The sequence below is a fragment of the Ambystoma mexicanum genome, chromosome 3p (genome assembly GCF_040938575.1).
Source record: "Ambystoma mexicanum isolate Mex_15411 chromosome 3p, UKY_AmexF1_1, whole genome shotgun sequence".
NCBI lineage: Eukaryota > Metazoa > Chordata > Amphibia > Caudata > Ambystomatidae > Ambystoma > Ambystoma mexicanum.
In genome coordinates, this window is record NC_090925.1 from 986,044,952 (window position 1) to 986,063,082 (window position 18,131).

At 48.3% G+C, this 18,131-nt stretch overlaps 1 protein-coding gene across 1 annotated transcript in view; it reads left to right on the forward strand.

Moving 5' to 3' along the window:
* TOP1 (DNA topoisomerase I) overlaps positions 1–18,131 on the forward strand; it is a 690,967-nt gene that overhangs the window by 251,961 nt on the left and 420,875 nt on the right. The gene's annotated exons all lie outside the window — the stretch shown is intronic.

Here is an 18,131-nt window from a genome sequence, read left to right on the forward strand (position 1 = left end):
AGGGTACACAAAAGTAGGTGAAGTCTATCCCTATCGTTGCTCACTACTTTTCTGTCTGCTAAAATGTTGCACACATCGAGGTCGATATTTTTACATTATCTCCTTGGATCTGTGTGGCTTACAGTACTCAAAGCCTTGATTTTACTAATAAAGGAATTTCTAAAACCAAAAAACAGCTACCAATCTTGTTGGGGCTGCTCATCTTAAAAAGATATGTCTGTGCCGTGTCTACCACTTCAGTTTGTATCGAACACGGGATCTAGGTCATCACTCCTGGATCGGTTGTCAACTGGTTTCAGCGGTATCATTACTTCCCACTTTCTTGGAGAGGTAAGGCAGTTAAAACTTCTTCAAAAGCATCAGCAGAGCCATGGCGGCAAGTACAACAACCCGGAGATTTGCTTGGTTGCGAAGTCTGGTTTTGCTCCAGATGTGCAAAGCAGACTCTTGAATATGCCCTTTGACGGCTCTTCTTTGTTTGGTAAGAAGGCGGATGGCAGTTTAGAAAAACTACAAACCTCTAAGGCACCAGCAAAATCCTTAGGAGCTGCAATCCGTCAGACACCAAATCGCCCCTCAGGAACCACGTGGAGAGGTAGGTCCTTTCACTTCTATTCCGCATTCGGAAAGGGCAGAGGACAGCCGGTTCAAAGGGGTCAGAAAAAATTCCCCCGAGGTGGACGGGGTAAAAACACAAAAGCTGCAGCAGGTGCCTCTTTACCCTCGGCATCTGCATCAGCCGCCTCCAAACCGCTCTGAGGACTCTTCACAAAACACCAGTAGGGGGCAGGTTAACTCAACATCTGACGAAATGGCAGGCTATTACATCAGATGCTTGGGCTTTGGAGACAGTTTCCCAAGGTTACTGCCTGACTTTTCTACGCATCCCTCAGTCATCCACCGGGGAACAGCTCTCTGAAAGTTCCAGATCCGCTCCTCTTGCAGGAGATTGTAGACCTGCTAGAAAAAGGTTCCATAGAACTGGTACCTGTAGCGGAGAGGAACAAGGGCTGGTACTCCCCCTACTGTCTCATACCGAAGAAAGACGGAGGACTGAGACCTATCTTGGACTTATCAGAATTGAACAAGTTCCTCAGGAAGGACAAGTTCAAGATGGTAACTCTCTCTCAGATCCTTAAGGCCCTCCAGCTCCAGGACTGGCTGGTATCTCTGGACCTCCAGGATGCTTATTTCCATGTGCCAATCCATCTCAAACACAGGAAATACCTGAGGTTCGCATTTGGCGACTCATTATCAATTTCGAGTTCTGCCATTTGGGCTGACCTCCGCCCCGAGGGTCTTCACCAAGCTGATGTCGGTAGTGGCTGCAAGTCTAAGGAGGGAAGGGATCCACGTCTACCCCTACCTGGACGATTGGCTGATCAGGGCTGTATCTTCGGAACAAGTTCAGATCCAGCTAGATAATGTCTGCCACTTCCTTCACAAACTGGGCTTCTCCCTCAATTTTAAAGACGTCACAAATGATACCATCACAGAGACTCCAGTTCATTGGAGCGGTCATGGACACTTCCCTGGGAAAAGCCTCGCCACCAGAGGTGAGGGCTCAAGATATTCTGCAGATGGTCACCAAGTTTCAAAATGCCCAACGACTCCCGGCCTTCGACTTTTTGAGGTTGCTAGGCCTCATGGCATCCTACATCTTCCTTGTGCCAGAGGCTCGCCTGAGAATGAGATCTCTTCAGTGGGCACTGAGAACTCGGTGGTCGCACCTCTCAGGTAGAATGACAAGCCACCTTGTCTGGAATCTGAAGGAGGTATGAGACCTTCAGTGGTGGGCCTGCCAGAAACATCTTGAAGGGGGAACTGTTTTGGCAACTATGGCCGGAGATAACAGTAGTCGGGGATGATGCCTCACTCACAGGGTGGGGGGCCCATACCAACGACTTGACCATCAGCGGTCGTTGGTCTCCATCGGAGTCCAGACTACATATCAACCTGTTAGAGCTGAGAGCAATCAGACTAGCGCTGAAAGCTTTTCTGCCATCTGTACAGGGGAAAAATGTCCTGATAATGACGAACACAGTGGCCATGCACTACCTCAACAAAAGAGGAGGCGTAGGATCACTGCCACTGTGCAGAGAGGCAATGCAGCTCTGGTTTTGGGCAATTCAAAAAGGAATCTCTATCGGCAGTTCACCTAGCCGGAGAGAAGAACTTGATGGCGGACGCTCTGAGCAGGCAGGTCAGTCTCCCACGAGTGGGAACTAGCTCAGGAAGTCCTTTAGGAGATCTTCGCCCTTTGGGGAACCCCTCAAGTGGATCTGTTTGCCACCAGTACCAACAAAGTACGATCTGTTTTGTTCAAGGGAATTTCCCCCGAGAGGAGCTCTAGGGGACGCGTTCGTGGTGGACTGGGTGTTTCCACTCCTGTACGCGTTTCCACCAGTCCCTGTCATTCCTCAAATGATCAGGAGGTTGAGAAGATTCCGGAGAACCATGATCCTAATTGCCCCGGACTGGGCCAGGAGAACGTGGTACCCGGACCTTCTGGACATGTCCATGTGCCCTCCAATTCATCTTCCACTCGAGGAGAATCTTCTCACAGAAGGGAGGTTAGGTTCTCCATCCAGACATCCGAACCTTCACGCCTGGCTTCTGAAAGGTTGAGATACAAGGATTGGGACCTCCCTGATGACATGGAAGTGTTGCTTTCGGCCAGAAGGCCAGCAACAAAGTCTTAATACTGCTGCCGTTGGAACAAATTCTGCAGCTGGTGTAGAGAAGAGAATATCGACCCCTTTTCATGTGGTACACCACAGTGTTGTCCTTTCTACTCCTTGGCAAATTCAGGCCTTCAAGTTGGCACGATCAAGGGCTATCTCGCAGCACTATCGATCTTCAAGCGCACTGCAGAGGAGCCTTCGTTTTTCAAATTACCCTTAGTAATACAATTTCTAAAGGGATTAACTAATGTCTACCCTCCAAGACCTTTCCAGGTTCCTTTATGGGACTTAAATTTAGTCTTAAATTTCCTGATGGGGACTCCTTTCGAACCACTCCACTCTTGTTCGCTAAGATTTCTCACCCTTAAAACTGTCTTATTAGTGGCTTTAACATCTGCTAGAAGGGTGAGCGAATTACAAGCTATCTTGTAAACCCCCTCGTACAATTTTTCATAAAGACAAAGTTGTCCTACAGGTGAAGCCTATTTTCCTCCCAAAGGTGGTTTCTGAATTCCACATCACTCAGAAAATTACCTTACCTTCATTTTATCTGCCTCCCCATCCAGGGAAAGAGGAAGAAAGGCTACATAGGCTGGACCCAAAGCGGGCTTTAAGCTTTTACATGAGCAGACTTGCTAGGATTAGGCAAGCAGACCAACTGTTCGTAGGTTACGCAGGGCACAAATTAGGACTACCGATAACAAAAGGAACCATTTCCAGATGGATTATTTTGGCCATCCTGGAATGTTACAAACTAGCAGGGAAAGAGCTATCCAACCATTAACTCCACCCTTGCACCCCGACCAAGACAACTAGACTAAAACAACTCGGAATCGTACAATGTCGTGCAAACGACCCACCCAGGGGGGAAGAAGAGAAGAAAGAACAAACACCCCGAAACTTACACTAAGAACCGCAACAACAGAACACACACCCACAGACAGGTTCAAAGATCGGACCAACACTGAAAGAAGAGACAAATCCCTTTACCTAACTCCATACCTCGCTGAGACCTACTCTTCAGAGCGAACCAACGCAACGCCAAAACCAACTACACTGAACAACCTACAAACATCACGAAGGACAAACCCCACCAGATACAACAAGCACACAACTGAAGCAATAACACCATACATCACCAAAGCAAGAAGAACCCCCAACCCACAACCATGTCCCCTGGAAGACGAACCAGATGAAAACAAAAACCCTAGACTAAACCTAGAAGAACTACTCGAGCGCCGACAACCTGAAACCTGCTCCTGAACAAGATCAGAAAACAACCCCAACAAAAAAAGGCAAACCAAGCTACACCTCTAAACTCCACTGCAATCTAATAAATGCAAGATCCATGTCAAAACACTCTACAGAGATCTTTGACCTACTCGACAACGGCATTGACATCCTCTTCATCACAGAAACTTGGCTGGACGACAATTACAAAATCACACTCCAAAGCTGCCTTCCAGCAAACTTTAAATGCCTTCAAATAAACAGGAAAAACAAAAAAGAGGAGGCATCGCAATAGCATTTAAAGAGCAGCTGAAAATAAGAACAGACGAACCACTCAACATCCCCAACTGCGAGTCCATGGTCATACACCTAACGGCTAGCCCAAAAACCAACATCACATTCATCCTGGTGTACAGACCCCCAACTTATGATGCATCCTTCGCCGACAACTTCATAGAAGCCATAACCAACATAGCCATCAACCACGAACACCTAATCATACTGGGGGACTTCAACATCTGGTTCGAAGACAGTCCTGCCAACTCCCAAAACTCACTGATTGAACAACTCTCCACCATGAAACTACGACAACTAGCAAAATGGGCAGCTCACACGGCAGGACACACTTTGGACGCAATATTCGCAGAGGAAAAACTCATCACCACGGCACCGCCGATACAAATGCTGTGGAGTGACCATCTCATCATCCCATTCGTAATCACTCTGCCTACTCAAGTCTACATCCAACCTCCCAAACTCCCAGCCACCACAAAAAGAAACTGGAAAGACATCAAAAAAGGCAACCTATTCGAACTGGAGTTAACCAAGCCCTCAACAACAGAACTATACCTAGCTGACCTAGACGGGGAAAGCTGAGATACTACACAAATGGATTGCAGATACAATTGACAAGATGGCCCTAGAAAAACCATTCACACCATCAAAAAAGAGAGCAATGGCAAAATGGTTTACCCCACTTCTAAGCACCATGAAAAAAGAAAACAAAAAGATGGAAATGGAATGGAGGAAAGATTACAATCCAGACAAAAAAACAATGTTCCAGAAGCACATTCGCGCATACAAGAAGGAAATTCAAAAGGCAAAGAGAAGGTATAATGATGACAGAATCACAAATGCCACCAACACACAAAAAAATGTTCCGTATCATTAAAGAAATGTCACAGCCTGGTGGGTTTCTCAACACCCCAACCCCCTCGGAGAAACTATGCAACAACCTTGCAGACCACTTCAAAAAGAAAATCAATGACATCCGACAAACCATCCAACAGAGACCAACCAGCAGCGACTTAGAACCAAACGAACCTAAATCAGAACCGCAGCACAAACTCAATAACTGCCCTGGAATATCAGCAGAGGCATTCGCAATGCTGATAAAACACAGCAAGAAAGCGGGCTCACCGATGGATACCTGCCCCCCGGACATCTACAAATCAATCCTCGGACAAGGAACACCAGCAGAATACTTCAGAAACCTTCTAAATCTATCACTGGCAACAGGAACAGTACCAAGGATCATCAAATCGGCTTACATCAAACCACTTCTGAAAAACACAAGCGGGGACGTAGATGACCTCTCCAACTACAGACCAATCTCCAACATCCCCTACCCGGCCAAACTCCTTGAAACCTACATATACAAACTAACCCAAGAATACGTTGAAGAACACCACCTGCTAGACCAAGCTCAAGTCTGCTTCAGACCCACAAGAGGTACAGAAACAGCACTACTATCCATCTGGGATGACCTAAAAACAAACGCAGACTCCAACACAACATTTGCCTTTATCCTGCTCGACCTCTCCGCAGCCTTCGACACAGTTAGCCATGACACCCTAACCAAAAGACTAGAAGACATAAGCATAACAGACAAAGCGCTACGCTGGACTAAATCATTCCTATCAGACAGAACTGAAACAGTCTGGATCAAACCCTTCAAATCCACCCCACGAGTCAACGACTGTGGAGTACCACAAGGATCCTCACTATCACCACTGTACTTCAACCAAACCCCAGTAATCAGAATCTTCAAGAAACACAACCTCAAATGCTACAACTACGCAGACGACACTCAAATGTACAAGATCGAAGACACCCAAGCCGATCATTCAAACTTAACCGACTGTCTAAAAGAAGTCTTCAACTGGATGAATGCCAACAACCTGAAAATCAACCCAGGAAAAACCAAAATCATGATCATATCCAAAGACCAAGAGAAGGAAACCGCCATCCCGTGGCCAACGGAAATGGGATCTACACCACCATTTAAGGTAGTAAAAAATCTGGGAGTTCTGATGGCCAACACCCTAACCTTAGAACCGCAAATAAACGCAACAGTCAAATGCTTCTTCCTCCTCCACACGGCAAGAAAAATACTACCTTTCCTCTCCTTCACACACAAAACACTCACCATCGTCGGCCTCATGTCAAGTATCGACTATGCAAACAGCCTCTACCTCGGTATACCGGAATACCTACTGAAGCTACAACGGATCCAAAACACAGCAGCCTGACTACTCCTGAAACTATCCAGAAGAGACCACATCACCCCAGCCCTAAAAACACTACACTGGCTCCCAGTAAAACAGCGTATCATCTTCAAAACAATGTGCATAACGCACAGGGCAATCAGCGGACAAGGAGCAGAATTCCTACAAAAAAAATAACAATCTACAAGCCAACGAGACCGCTCAGGTCAACCAACGAAATCCGACGAACAAAAACCTTACATCAAGAAGAAACTCGGAGGCACCGCTTTCTACCACTTGGCCGCGAAAACCTGGAACAACATCCCAAAAGTTATAAGGAACACCAAAGATCACCTTAAATTTAGAAAATTACTAAAAACCTACCTCTTCAACACCAGAGACTAAAACCGAAATAACAATAAGACAAACGACTCATCAAAAAAGGACATTGACAAACCCCTAGAACCGACAGAAGTACCCTGAGCACCAGTAGGGCTGACGCTGGACACAGGGGTCCACCCGCGAGACCCAGGGAGACGGAGGCAACAACTCCAGCCAACCCTTACGATCCCCCACCGCCCGTACAGCCACAACTAGGTACCACGGGGCTGTGGAACGGACAAGATACCACCAATCACCACACAATCGGAAGTATGGACACTAGCAGCTGCGCTAGTCATGTGGAAGGGGTGAGGAGTATGCAAGGTTAAGGGAGCGGGCGGAGGGGACAGCTAAATCCTCAAAGGGCCTCGAATGCAAAAACTGGCACGTACCTCCTGAGGATCAGGGTGTACAAGCATCCAGTCGTGTAAGATTACACGAGCCCAACCGGTTCAGTCCAGGATAGAGATACAAACTAACCAATACCACTAACAATTTCCTTCTCTGCATACACCTCTCAAACTCCAAACCAAACACAACCACAAACCTCTAGCGCAGCAAACCGCACGAACTTCACTACACTGCAACAACAAAACACACACAGACTCGCACATCAGCACACGACTACCGGCCGCATACACCCCAGGCCCAGCCGACGGAAGCACCGGGCTGAGGCTGCCAACAGCACATCACTGCAATCTTGCACTTTTCCAGCCTCCACCCACTAACCCACCCCTCCCTCCCTCTTTCAGAGCGCCAGGGGACCACTCCGGTGGTGATAGTGCGCGGTACAAATGACCTTTAACATTAACATCAAAATCTTAGGGCTCATTCAACCAGGGGTAATACCACAGCCTCCTCGGCCCTCCAAAGACGGGTGCCGGTTCCAGACATACGTGCGGCTGCCACATGGTCGTCCGCACATACCGTCACAAGATTTTATAACCTGGATTCCTCTAGTCAAGAGACTAGGTTTGGCAAAGCCGTATTACATTCGGTTCATTCCTAAAAGGAAACCTGGCGTTTTACACCCACCTCCAATTGCACACCACTGCTATGGGAGTCTATCAAAGATGAGGAATACGTCGGAGGACACAATCCCTTCGAAGAACAAGTTACTACTTGCCTTGTAACGTTCTTTCGATGGGATGTTCCTCCGACGTATTCCTTATCGCCCCTCCCATCCATCCCCGCAGTAATACTTCCCTTGTGGTTGCAGCTTACGCTCCTTCAAGGTCAATAACCAATTCATGTGAAACTGTTAGCGTCAAAACGGAACTAATCAACGGACGCTGCACGAGTATTTATACGCGTGATGACGTCGGCGCCGATACAGAGGCCGCCGAGGGACATCGGCTCGAGGAACGTCGACACGAGGAACGTCGACACGCAGCGCCCTCTACAGAAAAAAAAATTCCGAGGCCAGCAAGCTGGGAGATGATCTATCGAAGCTAAGGAATATGTCGTAGGAACATCCCATCAAAAGAAAGTTACAAGATAAGAAGTAACTTTTTCTTTTGGCAACCGTGGCCGGAGGTCAGTTGTAACGGATGCTTTCCTCACAGGATGGGGGAGCGCATGCCGAAGATTTTACTGCCAGCAGTCGTTGGTCTCTGTCGGAGTCCAAACTCCAAATCAACCTGTTAAAGCTGAGGGCCATCAGCCTGGCCCTGAAGGCTTATCTGCCGTCTGTGCGAGGGGGGGGGGTGGGAGATCGGGGGGGGGAGATGGGGGGGGGTCTGGCTTGATAATGATGGACAATACAGTGGCCATGCATTACCTCAACAAAAAAGGGATATGGTCACTCCAGATGTGCAGAGAGGCGATCCAGCGGGGAATATCTCTCTGCAGTTCATCTGGCCCTAGAGGAGGATGCAGCGACGGACACTGAGCAGGCAGAGCAGTCTCTCACGTGGGAGTTGGCTCAGGAAGTCCTTTTGGATATCTTTGCCCTTTGGGGAACCCCACAAGTGGATCTCTTTGCGACGAGTGCCAACCGGAAGTGCGAGAGATTCTGCTCAAGGGAAGAGGCGGCCAGTAACAAAATCTCTGTACCGTTGGCATAAGTTTTGCGACTGGTGCAGAGGACAAAATGTTGATCCTTTTTCAGTGTTCCATTCCCATGGTTCTTTCTTGCTTTCTTTGGCCCACAGGGGCCTTCAAGTAGGTACCATGAAGGGTTACCTGGCGGCGCTGTCTATCCTCAAGCGCTCGTCTGAAGAATGTTCTTATTTAAAAATTTCTTTGATTTCCCAATTTCTTAAAGGTCTCACTAATGTGTTCCTGCCGTCCCCGTTCCAGTGGGGTTTGGGATTTGAATTTGGTCTTGAAATTCCTGATGGGTGCTCCATTTGAACCTTTGCACTCTTGTCCTTTGAGACTGTTTTTCAAGACTGTGTTCTTGGTTGTGGTTACTTTTGCAGGCACTTTCATCTAAGCCGCCCTTTACTGTGTTCCACAAGGATAGGGTTGTACTGAGGGTACGTCCTTCCTTTCTACCTAAGGAAGTATTGGAATTTCATCTAAGCCAGAAAGCGAGTAAGAGGACCGACTCCATTGGTTGGACTCTAGGAGAGCTGAGCGTTTATATTTCTAGGATGTCCAGTGCCAGAGTGGACGATCAACTCTTTGTGAGGTATGCCGGACACCGTTTGGGCCATGCTGTTACCATACAGACCTTGTCCATGGATTATCCTCACCATTACAGAATATTACTGATTCTCTGGCAAGGACCCTCCTGAAGGGTTGCGTGCTCATTCCACTAGGGGCATGGCTACTTCCACAGCCCTGCAGCGGTTAGTTCCTAGTAGGAATATTTGTGACGCAGCCACATGGGCTTCTATCCACACCTTTGTCAAACATTACTCTCGATACGCTCCATGGTCAAGATATGGCCTTTGGTAAGGCGGTTCTTTATTCCGCTATCTGATTGGGTATGCTAAATTCTTTTCCCTCCATTTTCTGGTACTGCTTTGTGAGTCTGTCAAGGATGTGGAATATGTTTGAGACATTCCAATTGAACAAGTTACTTACCAACTGGTAACATTCTTTTGACTGGATGTTCCTCCAATGTATTCCACATTGCCCTCCCAGCCTGCACCTCTGGAGAATTTCCTATGCTATTGCAGGTTACGTTCCCTCAAGGCTATGTGCAGTGAAGCAGGCATTTGATATGTGCATGTCACACGTTATGGAGGAAAAAATATAAACTGAGGCGACGGGCGCTGTGCGTCTTATTTATAACCTCTGGTGACGTCGCAATCGACAGATGCCTTCGAGGCCCATCGACGCAGGACGCCCTCTGCCGATAAAGTTTTCGATGTACACAGCTCTGGACATTGCATGTTAAAGATGTGGAATATGTTAAAAATATGGAATACGTTGGAGGAACATCCAGTCGAAAGAACGTTAGCAAGTTGCTAAGTAACTTCTTTCATGTATCATTTTTGAGATTTGCATATGGAGGCCGGTGGTATAATATTTTGGAATGTGCAAGGGTTGAATTAACCCATGCAAGGTGGTGCATTATTGGGAAAGGCAAGTGGCTAAAATGAATTTACTTCAAGAGACCCACTTGGTTGGTATGATGAATAGGGAAGATGGCAAATGCTTAGGGAGCTGATAGATTATACACCTAATTCTCTACTTGCTTCCGGGGGTGATTACTTTAATCCAGAAGCCCCTGCGATTCTGCCTACTGGAATGAGTTAGATCCAGCGGGTAGATTTGTATTGGTTTGAGCCATTTTAGCTCATGAACCCATTACGACTATCAATATGTGGCCCGACATTGATGACCCAGATTTTTATGTAGCACTTTTACATAAGCTGCAAATTTGCTCATGACAATCTTATTTGGGCAGGGAATTTCAATAGAATTCTTTAACTCCAGAGATGGTTTTACCAGTGGCCCTAAGCCTTTCAAGCAGCCCGCAGGGTTTTAAAATGTATGGATGACCTGGGACTGTTAGATTGTGGCGTACCTTGCATCCTGAATCTAAGGTTTTCCTACTACTGGTCAGTACATGTCATCCTGAATTGATTGTGTTGGCAGGACTGACTATGGTGCTTATGACCAGGGAGACTGTGCTCCTCCTTGGAACACTCCCGGCCCACAATTCCCCAATCAGGTGGTCGATTGATTTGGAACATTGTCTGGTCGTGCAACCATTCTTGTGCTTCAAAGGCTTTGGCCCTGTGCGACGTCTTTTGTAGTGAGATGGTGGATGTACCTTTTTTTTAAAAAAAGTGTTTATGGAAGGTGGGAGGATCTGTGTCCTAGAGCAACCCTTTGGGGGATCTTTAAAGTGCACCTTGGGGCTGCTGCATTGTGCTAAAATTTTGCATACTTTTTTAGACAATTTTGAGGCTGCGTTGAAACACCTTAAGCACGGGGGTGGAGAGACACTGACAGTGCAGGTATACACTAGTTAGAAATAAGGTCAGCACTGGACCGGTTTTGCACTGAGGCTGATTGTGAAGGGACTTATTTAGCAGCACCTATGCTGGTTAGGCAATATAGAGAAGGGAGGCCCAGACATCATTTTATTACTGAAGTGCAAACTAATGATGGGTGATGCGAGACCCTGATCAGAGCTTCGAAACCTGTGTGCACTATGAGCAACTTTATGCGTCTCACGAACAGGCTGACATGGCTTTGCTTGGATAATATATGCAATCTTAAACCGCTGATGGTGAAATGGTGGATAGTAAGAGATGTTCTATTTAGGATTCAAACTTTAGTTGGAAATATGTTGGCGGTGCAATAGGAGTGGCCAGTTGCATTTGGACTGCTGAATGCATCAAATAGTTGTAACTAAAGAAAAAAGTGAAGTCACTCAAATCTAGCGCTCAAATGGTTTGGTTGTTTAATTTCTTTGGTTGACATTGTTTCTACAAAATATTCATCATTGCTTTGCAATATCGTTCCCTCGACATGTTTCCCCACGGTTTTAGTGGTGCCTCAACCGGTCCTATCCACACAGGATAAACACTGCCACCGAAAGGAACAGTGAAATTGACTTCAGAATTGATTGTGGACTGGGCAACGCCAACCGAGAGGGGGGGACCCTAAGAGACAACTTAGTGATAACATCACATGTCTTAACAGGAACACATTCACATGCAGAAAATACTCTAAACTTACAGAAATTGTCATTGAAGAATTTAACCCTCCTGAGGAAACTCAAACTGTGGGGAAACACGTGTCGAGGGAACGATATTGCAAAGCAAGGATTAAAATATTTTGTAGAAACACTGTCAACTAGAGAAATTAAACAACCCAACTATTTTGGAGCACTAGATCTGAGTGACTGGACTTTTTTCTTTTGTGACATGGCTTCGTTGTCTAGCTATCTTAGTGCTTCTACACTACCTAGGGTTGACGAGTGTTTCAGAAGCACTAGCTGCTCCTATTACTGGTGAGAATATTCTGGAGGCGGTGAAATAATTTCCTTCCCTTAAGGCACTGGGCACTTATGGCATTTATGGTCCGCTTCTAGAAGGAATTTGGCCCCAGTGTTGTGGGCCACATGCTACAAATGTGGCAGGAAGCATTGCAGTCTGGTCTGCTTCCCACTACGTTGCGTGTGGCAGTAGTCCATGATTCTAAAGCCTGTTAAGGACCCACTTCATCGTGCCTTATCCAGACCTATTTCGTTGTTAAATTTAGATAGAAAAGTGTAGCTGATAGACTGCTCCCCCATTTAATTGTAGTTATTCCTCCGGATCACTCTGGCTTGATGCCAGGAAGGTCCACTTCTCTAAATCTGCGTTTGCCATTTGCTATACCTTTGCATATAGATCCTCGGATCTAAGTGCAGAGCGCTTTTAGATGCAGAAATTGCGTTTGGTTCGATTGCCTGAGGCTTCACCTTTCTGGAGAAAGGGGCCCCTTCTGGCATGTGAAGCTCCTATATGCAGGAGCGTGCAACCGCATCAGCCTATTTGATAAACCATTGGAATCCTTCATGTTGGTCAGGGTCACGCGCCGGGCCTGCCCATAATCTCATTGCTTTTCACAATTGCCGTATACGGCTTGATATACTCATTACATCATGTTCCCTTTCCTCCATCCGTGTGGGCGTAACCCCCAACATGGGGACAGTACTGTAACCTTTGGCAGTGAAATTGAGCTTCCCCTTTAATTTTAGTATTGCATGGGAACGCCCCGCCTCGCCCCTTTTTCCACGTGGACGGTGTCGGACCTGGCAGAGACTTTTAGTTTTCGGCTTGCTCCCGATTTTGTTTCTTCAATCTTACTTCCCTTTAGTGCCTCGCCTCCCTCGGTGCACGAGATGTGCCTCATGCGATCGCTTGTTCCCGGCCTGAGACCCCCATTCACTCTGCCTTGAGTGTTTGGGGCCTGACTACCGATGGGACTCAAGTTCGGCATTGCAGTGCTCTCGGTCAGAGGGCATTGAAGACTCTGTTGCGGTGTAGGGATATCTTCCACACACCTCCTCCGTCCCACCTTAAAGACTTTATCTCCAGGACCTCTCGTCAAGACCAGGAAGACCCTCTGTTCAGCATAGCTCCACAGTGTGGCGTCTCCTTCCCGGGGTTCCTCAGATTTAGGTTCTGGCAGGCCAGAGGCCTCTAAGGCTACCGGCTCCCAAGCGGAGGGCCGGGGCCCCTACCGGGCAGTCCGCAGAAGAGCGTTCAAGTTAGCCCTCTTCAACCCCAAGGGATCGTTGAGTGCCACCTCCAAGAGTCTGTCATCGGCACGAATTAGCATGACTACCGGCACAGGTGCAGAGGGCGTCCAGCCTCCCGGAGATGGCTCCAAGGTCGTTAGTCTGGGCGTTGGAACTACCGGCCGAGGGCCCTGCACCTACCAGAGTTATCGGAGGTCGCTGCTTCTGCTTGGAGTTGAAGACCCAAGCTGTATCCTCCTGTCTCCGAAGCCTCTTGGGACTCCGGGCCTTCGCACCCTCCCACCCAGTGCGTGGTGCAAAACTTGTTGACAAGCACGTGGCGGAGCCTGCCAGGCAGTTGGCCATCTTGCATCCAACTCTGGGCCCGCCAGTGCTTTCACCCGTCGAATGGACTTTGCAAGATGATCCCAGCGGATCGTTGGGTACAGGCATCTGGTCCCTACAGGGATGAATCTACCCATCACAACCTTACAGCTACACGCCACAGGCGCCTGCATGCTTTGACCAGGAGTGGAGGCCCAGCTCATCGGAGGGCCTGGTCCCTAGACACCAGGTGGCTTGCGAGGACCACTTCTTCCAGCGCTTCCTCATGCGTTCCCCCTCTGATGGGGGCTCCTGAAGAATATAGTGAAGGACCTCCTGCAGGTGGCGCCTCCTCTTGGTAATCCTCCCGTTCCTCAAGCACTGCTGGTTCCAGTGCCAGTCCCTCCCCAGTCCAGGCCCTACTAGTTATTCAGACACCTCCAACTCCTGTGCCACCAATACCTCCCCCCTCAACAGCCGTTGGACCTGTATTTGGCGCTGGACCCCGTTGGGACCTGTGTCCCAGAGCCTGGACTGCTATTGGTTTGTGAAAAGGGGGCGTGGTTGGGGGGACAATGAGGACGCCCAGGACGATAAACGCTCTGCCTCCGTTAAGGCTTTGATGACAGCCTTCAGGGCCTGGTGGAGTTCTTGGTGGTCCCTCTGCCCGAGGAAGCCCCCCCCGGAGTCAGGAGTGCTAGTAGAGGTGTTGGGTAAGGGCACCAGGATCGGGTCTGGCATCCCTCGTCAGAAGGATGTCCTGCAGGTGGCGAAACGTCTGGGAGAGGCTTTGGGCCAACACCCAGATGAACAAGAAGCTGGACAGAAGGGTCAGGCTGACGGACAGGGAGCCAATCCTCCTGGCCTCGCAGCTGCATCCTTCAGTTGTGGCTGCGGCCTCATAATATCCAAAACCATCATTGTCTTCCTGCACGGGAGCCACCTCTGGTTAAGGTCCTGACGTCTTTGGGCAAGTGCTGTTATTCCATTTCAGGACTGCATATGCAGCAAGCCAGCGCAGACGCCCTCTGTGGCTAACCAGAAGCTGTGGGGCAGCTCAGGAAATTTCTGCCTGACATCCCTTTGGACAAGCAAGCGTCCTTCAAGGCTAGGCGGGCAGATGCCCAGGCCATTGCGCAGGACGTCATGCAGTCTTCGGTCTCTCACATAGAGCCAGCAGAGGGCTGTGCCTTGGTGTCGAGATGAGGACGGTGTGGATGTACACCACTAAGTTTTCCTCTGATGTGCAGGAGCGGATCCTGGCTCTGCTCTTCGAGGGTGAAGACCTTCTCCCCCCCCCCCCCTCCTCGTCAACCGATGACGAGTTAACAAAAAAGAACCTCCACTCAAACCACAAAGTCCTTGGCCATCTTGCCAAAACCAGGTCGGAAATCCTTTCCTCGGTCCCAGGGCAGAACCGATTTCAAGCCCAGTCCCTTCTCCAGCTTCAAGGGTTTCCGGTACTGTGGTACATGGAGGCCTGATGGGTCGCCTAGCGACAACAGGAGGAAGCGGCAGAAGATGTGCTTGTTTTTCTGCTCCCCTTCCTCTGCCTCTGCTTTTGATGTCAAGAGGGAAAACGGCTTGCCTGTGGGGGGGGGCCATTTGGCTCTGTTCTAGGAATCCTGGAAGTGTCTTTTCAGCAACCTGTGGATCCTATCTGTATTCCGGTTTGATTTGATGGAGATGTCGCGATCTCCCCCAGTGAAACTCCCTTGCCCGTGCAACATGTTGTCTCAGGACAAATGGAAGACCCTTCACCCATGCACGCAAACTCTGAACTTAGTGGCCTGGCTCCTGCGGTCCTAGTTTGGACACCTTCAACGCCCTCAGATGTATGGACATACTCAGGGAATCAAGAAAACCCAACACCCGATACTGCTATTCCAGTAAATGGAAACACTTTGCTATCTGGTTTAATACCAAGGACGTCGCTCCCATTGACTGCTCTCCTACTCACATTGTATTGTACCTGACCCACTTAGTGGATTCAGGACTGGTTTTTAATTCCCTGAAGGTTAACTTAACTTAGCTGCTCTCTCAGCCTACACTAGGTCACAGCAGGTGGTGTTGTGGTGAAAAATACCAGTTATTAAGGCTTTCATGGAAGGGGTTAAAAGGATTGATCCCCACCCCATTTCTAGATGGGACTTAAATGTGTTTCTAACTAGACTCCTGGGATCCCCCTTTGAGCCTATGCACAAGGCCAGTCTAAAAGACCTTACCTATAAGACAGCCTTCCTAGTGGCTATCACTTCTATAAGAAGGGTTAGTGAACTACAGGCCCTTTCAGTACTAGACCCCTTCGTTACTGTTCACCGAGACAGTGGTTCTGCACACTCACCCTCGATTTGCGCCTAAATTTATCTCCATTCCATGTGAACCAATCAATTGAACTGCCTACTTTCTTCCAGAATCCTAACATGGCAGAAAGAAGCCTACACAAATTATATGTGCATAGAGCAGTCCTGTTTTACCTCGACAGAACTAAACCACTAAAAGACCAACCAGTTTTTCCTTTCAGTGGCAGCTGGTAGAGAATGGGATCCTGTTTCTAAATCTGCAATCTCAAGGTGGATTGTCAAATGCATGTTTCACTCTTGCTAAGAGAACTGCCCTTGAAGCCTAGAGCGCATTTTACTCGAGGCACTGGGGCTTCCATAGCTTTCATTCCAAATGTTCCCCTGGAGTCTATTTGCAAAGCGGCAGCCTGGAGTTCTGTACACAACTTTACAAAACACCATTGCCTAGACACATTCTTGGGCTGATTCCCAGGTGGGACAAGCAGTACTAAGACAACTTTTCACTATTGTTTATTCTCACAACCCACCTCCAACACCAGGTACTGCTCGCTAGTCTATGCACAGCATGTTATTCTAAGCAGATAAACGCGCATCGGAAGACATGCATTACTTACCGTAAAAGCATTTCTGATCATTGTGTGCTTAGATTCACCTGCGACCACCCTTCCTCCCTGCTCGGATGGAAGGAACATAGACTTCTTATTACTTTCTCTATTTTCTGTACTCACTCACGATGGTCCTAGGCTCCCTCACGGCAGAAAAATACAATCAGAGGGACCTCGACGCATGAAGGATTTTGAGTACACTACACGTCAGGTAGAGGTAGTGTTACAGGCATGCCCATGTCGACGTCCCCTTTCGATTCTCGAAAGACAAGATGCAATACACTGTGGTGACCACTGGATGTCGGACTATATGCACAGCAGGTGAATCTAAGCAGATACAATCGTCAGAAATGCTTTAATGGTAAGTAATGCATGTCATCTTGGCAGTAGGTAGGGGGGGTCTGCTTGATGGGTATTGGGTAGGCAGCGATGTATCTATTTTGAGGGAGCTGGGAGTGGGTGAGTAAGAGTTAGAGGGTCCGCTGAGTGGGGGGTGGATGCAATAATTGCAAAGCAGGGACCTGAAGGGTGTTGCAGTGCTGGTGGACAAGTGAATCTAGTAGGAGTGGAGGTGGAGTGGTCAAAAGTGGGGTGGGCCTGGTGGGAGAGGGTGAACTGGAAAGGCAATCTCTGTGAGGGAAGGTGGATGATTGAGGTGTTATGGGCGGGTTGTCTTGGTGGGAGGGGGGCGGGTAGTTGCTTCAGTGCTGGATTGGGAGGGGGTGGCGACATTCAAGGCTGGTGACTGGTTGAATAGGGGCCTTTCTGGTGCACCAATTGAAACCTTTAATTTGGGAGCAGTTGGCTATAGTGAAAGGTTGAGTGTGGAGGTGCTAACATGGGAGTTACTTATTTGGGGTTTTTACGGGGTGGAGGAATGTGGTCAAGGCAGCTTTACCTGGTTCTGGACGTGTGACTGCAGATACCCAGACCCTGCAGTGCCTCCAAGAGGTGAAATTTGTGGCAAAATATCCCAGATAAGATCAAGCATGGCAGACTTATGTCGGTAAGATTCCGGGACGCAAGCTGGAAGTGTGGCAGTGGCGAGATTAAGTAGCAAACCCAGATTGAGAACTCTGGGAAATGAAATGCAGGGGTGGCAAAATACAACTGTGGCGAGATTCACACTATGGCGTCAGTTACCTGGATGTAGCTTCTGGTCGGAGCCATTGGATCTTGCTCGGGTGCCAGGAGAACAGACAAAAAGGGAGGGAGTTTGCTGTTACCCTGGCCTTCACCTGGCCGCCCTAGAAGCAGTGCTTAAATGGAAAGAAAAAAGACCAGAAACAAAGGACTGTACCAGAAAGACACTGCACTCCTAGGAGCAGTCCAGAGAAGAAAACTGATTGGAAATCACAGTAAAAACACAGATAACATGCCTCCAAAAGGGCTTTAAACTTATTACCCAAGTGGCTGTTATGCAGGATGGCTAAAGATTCTTTGATATTTGATGAATGGGACAAAGAATATGTAGTGTTTATCAT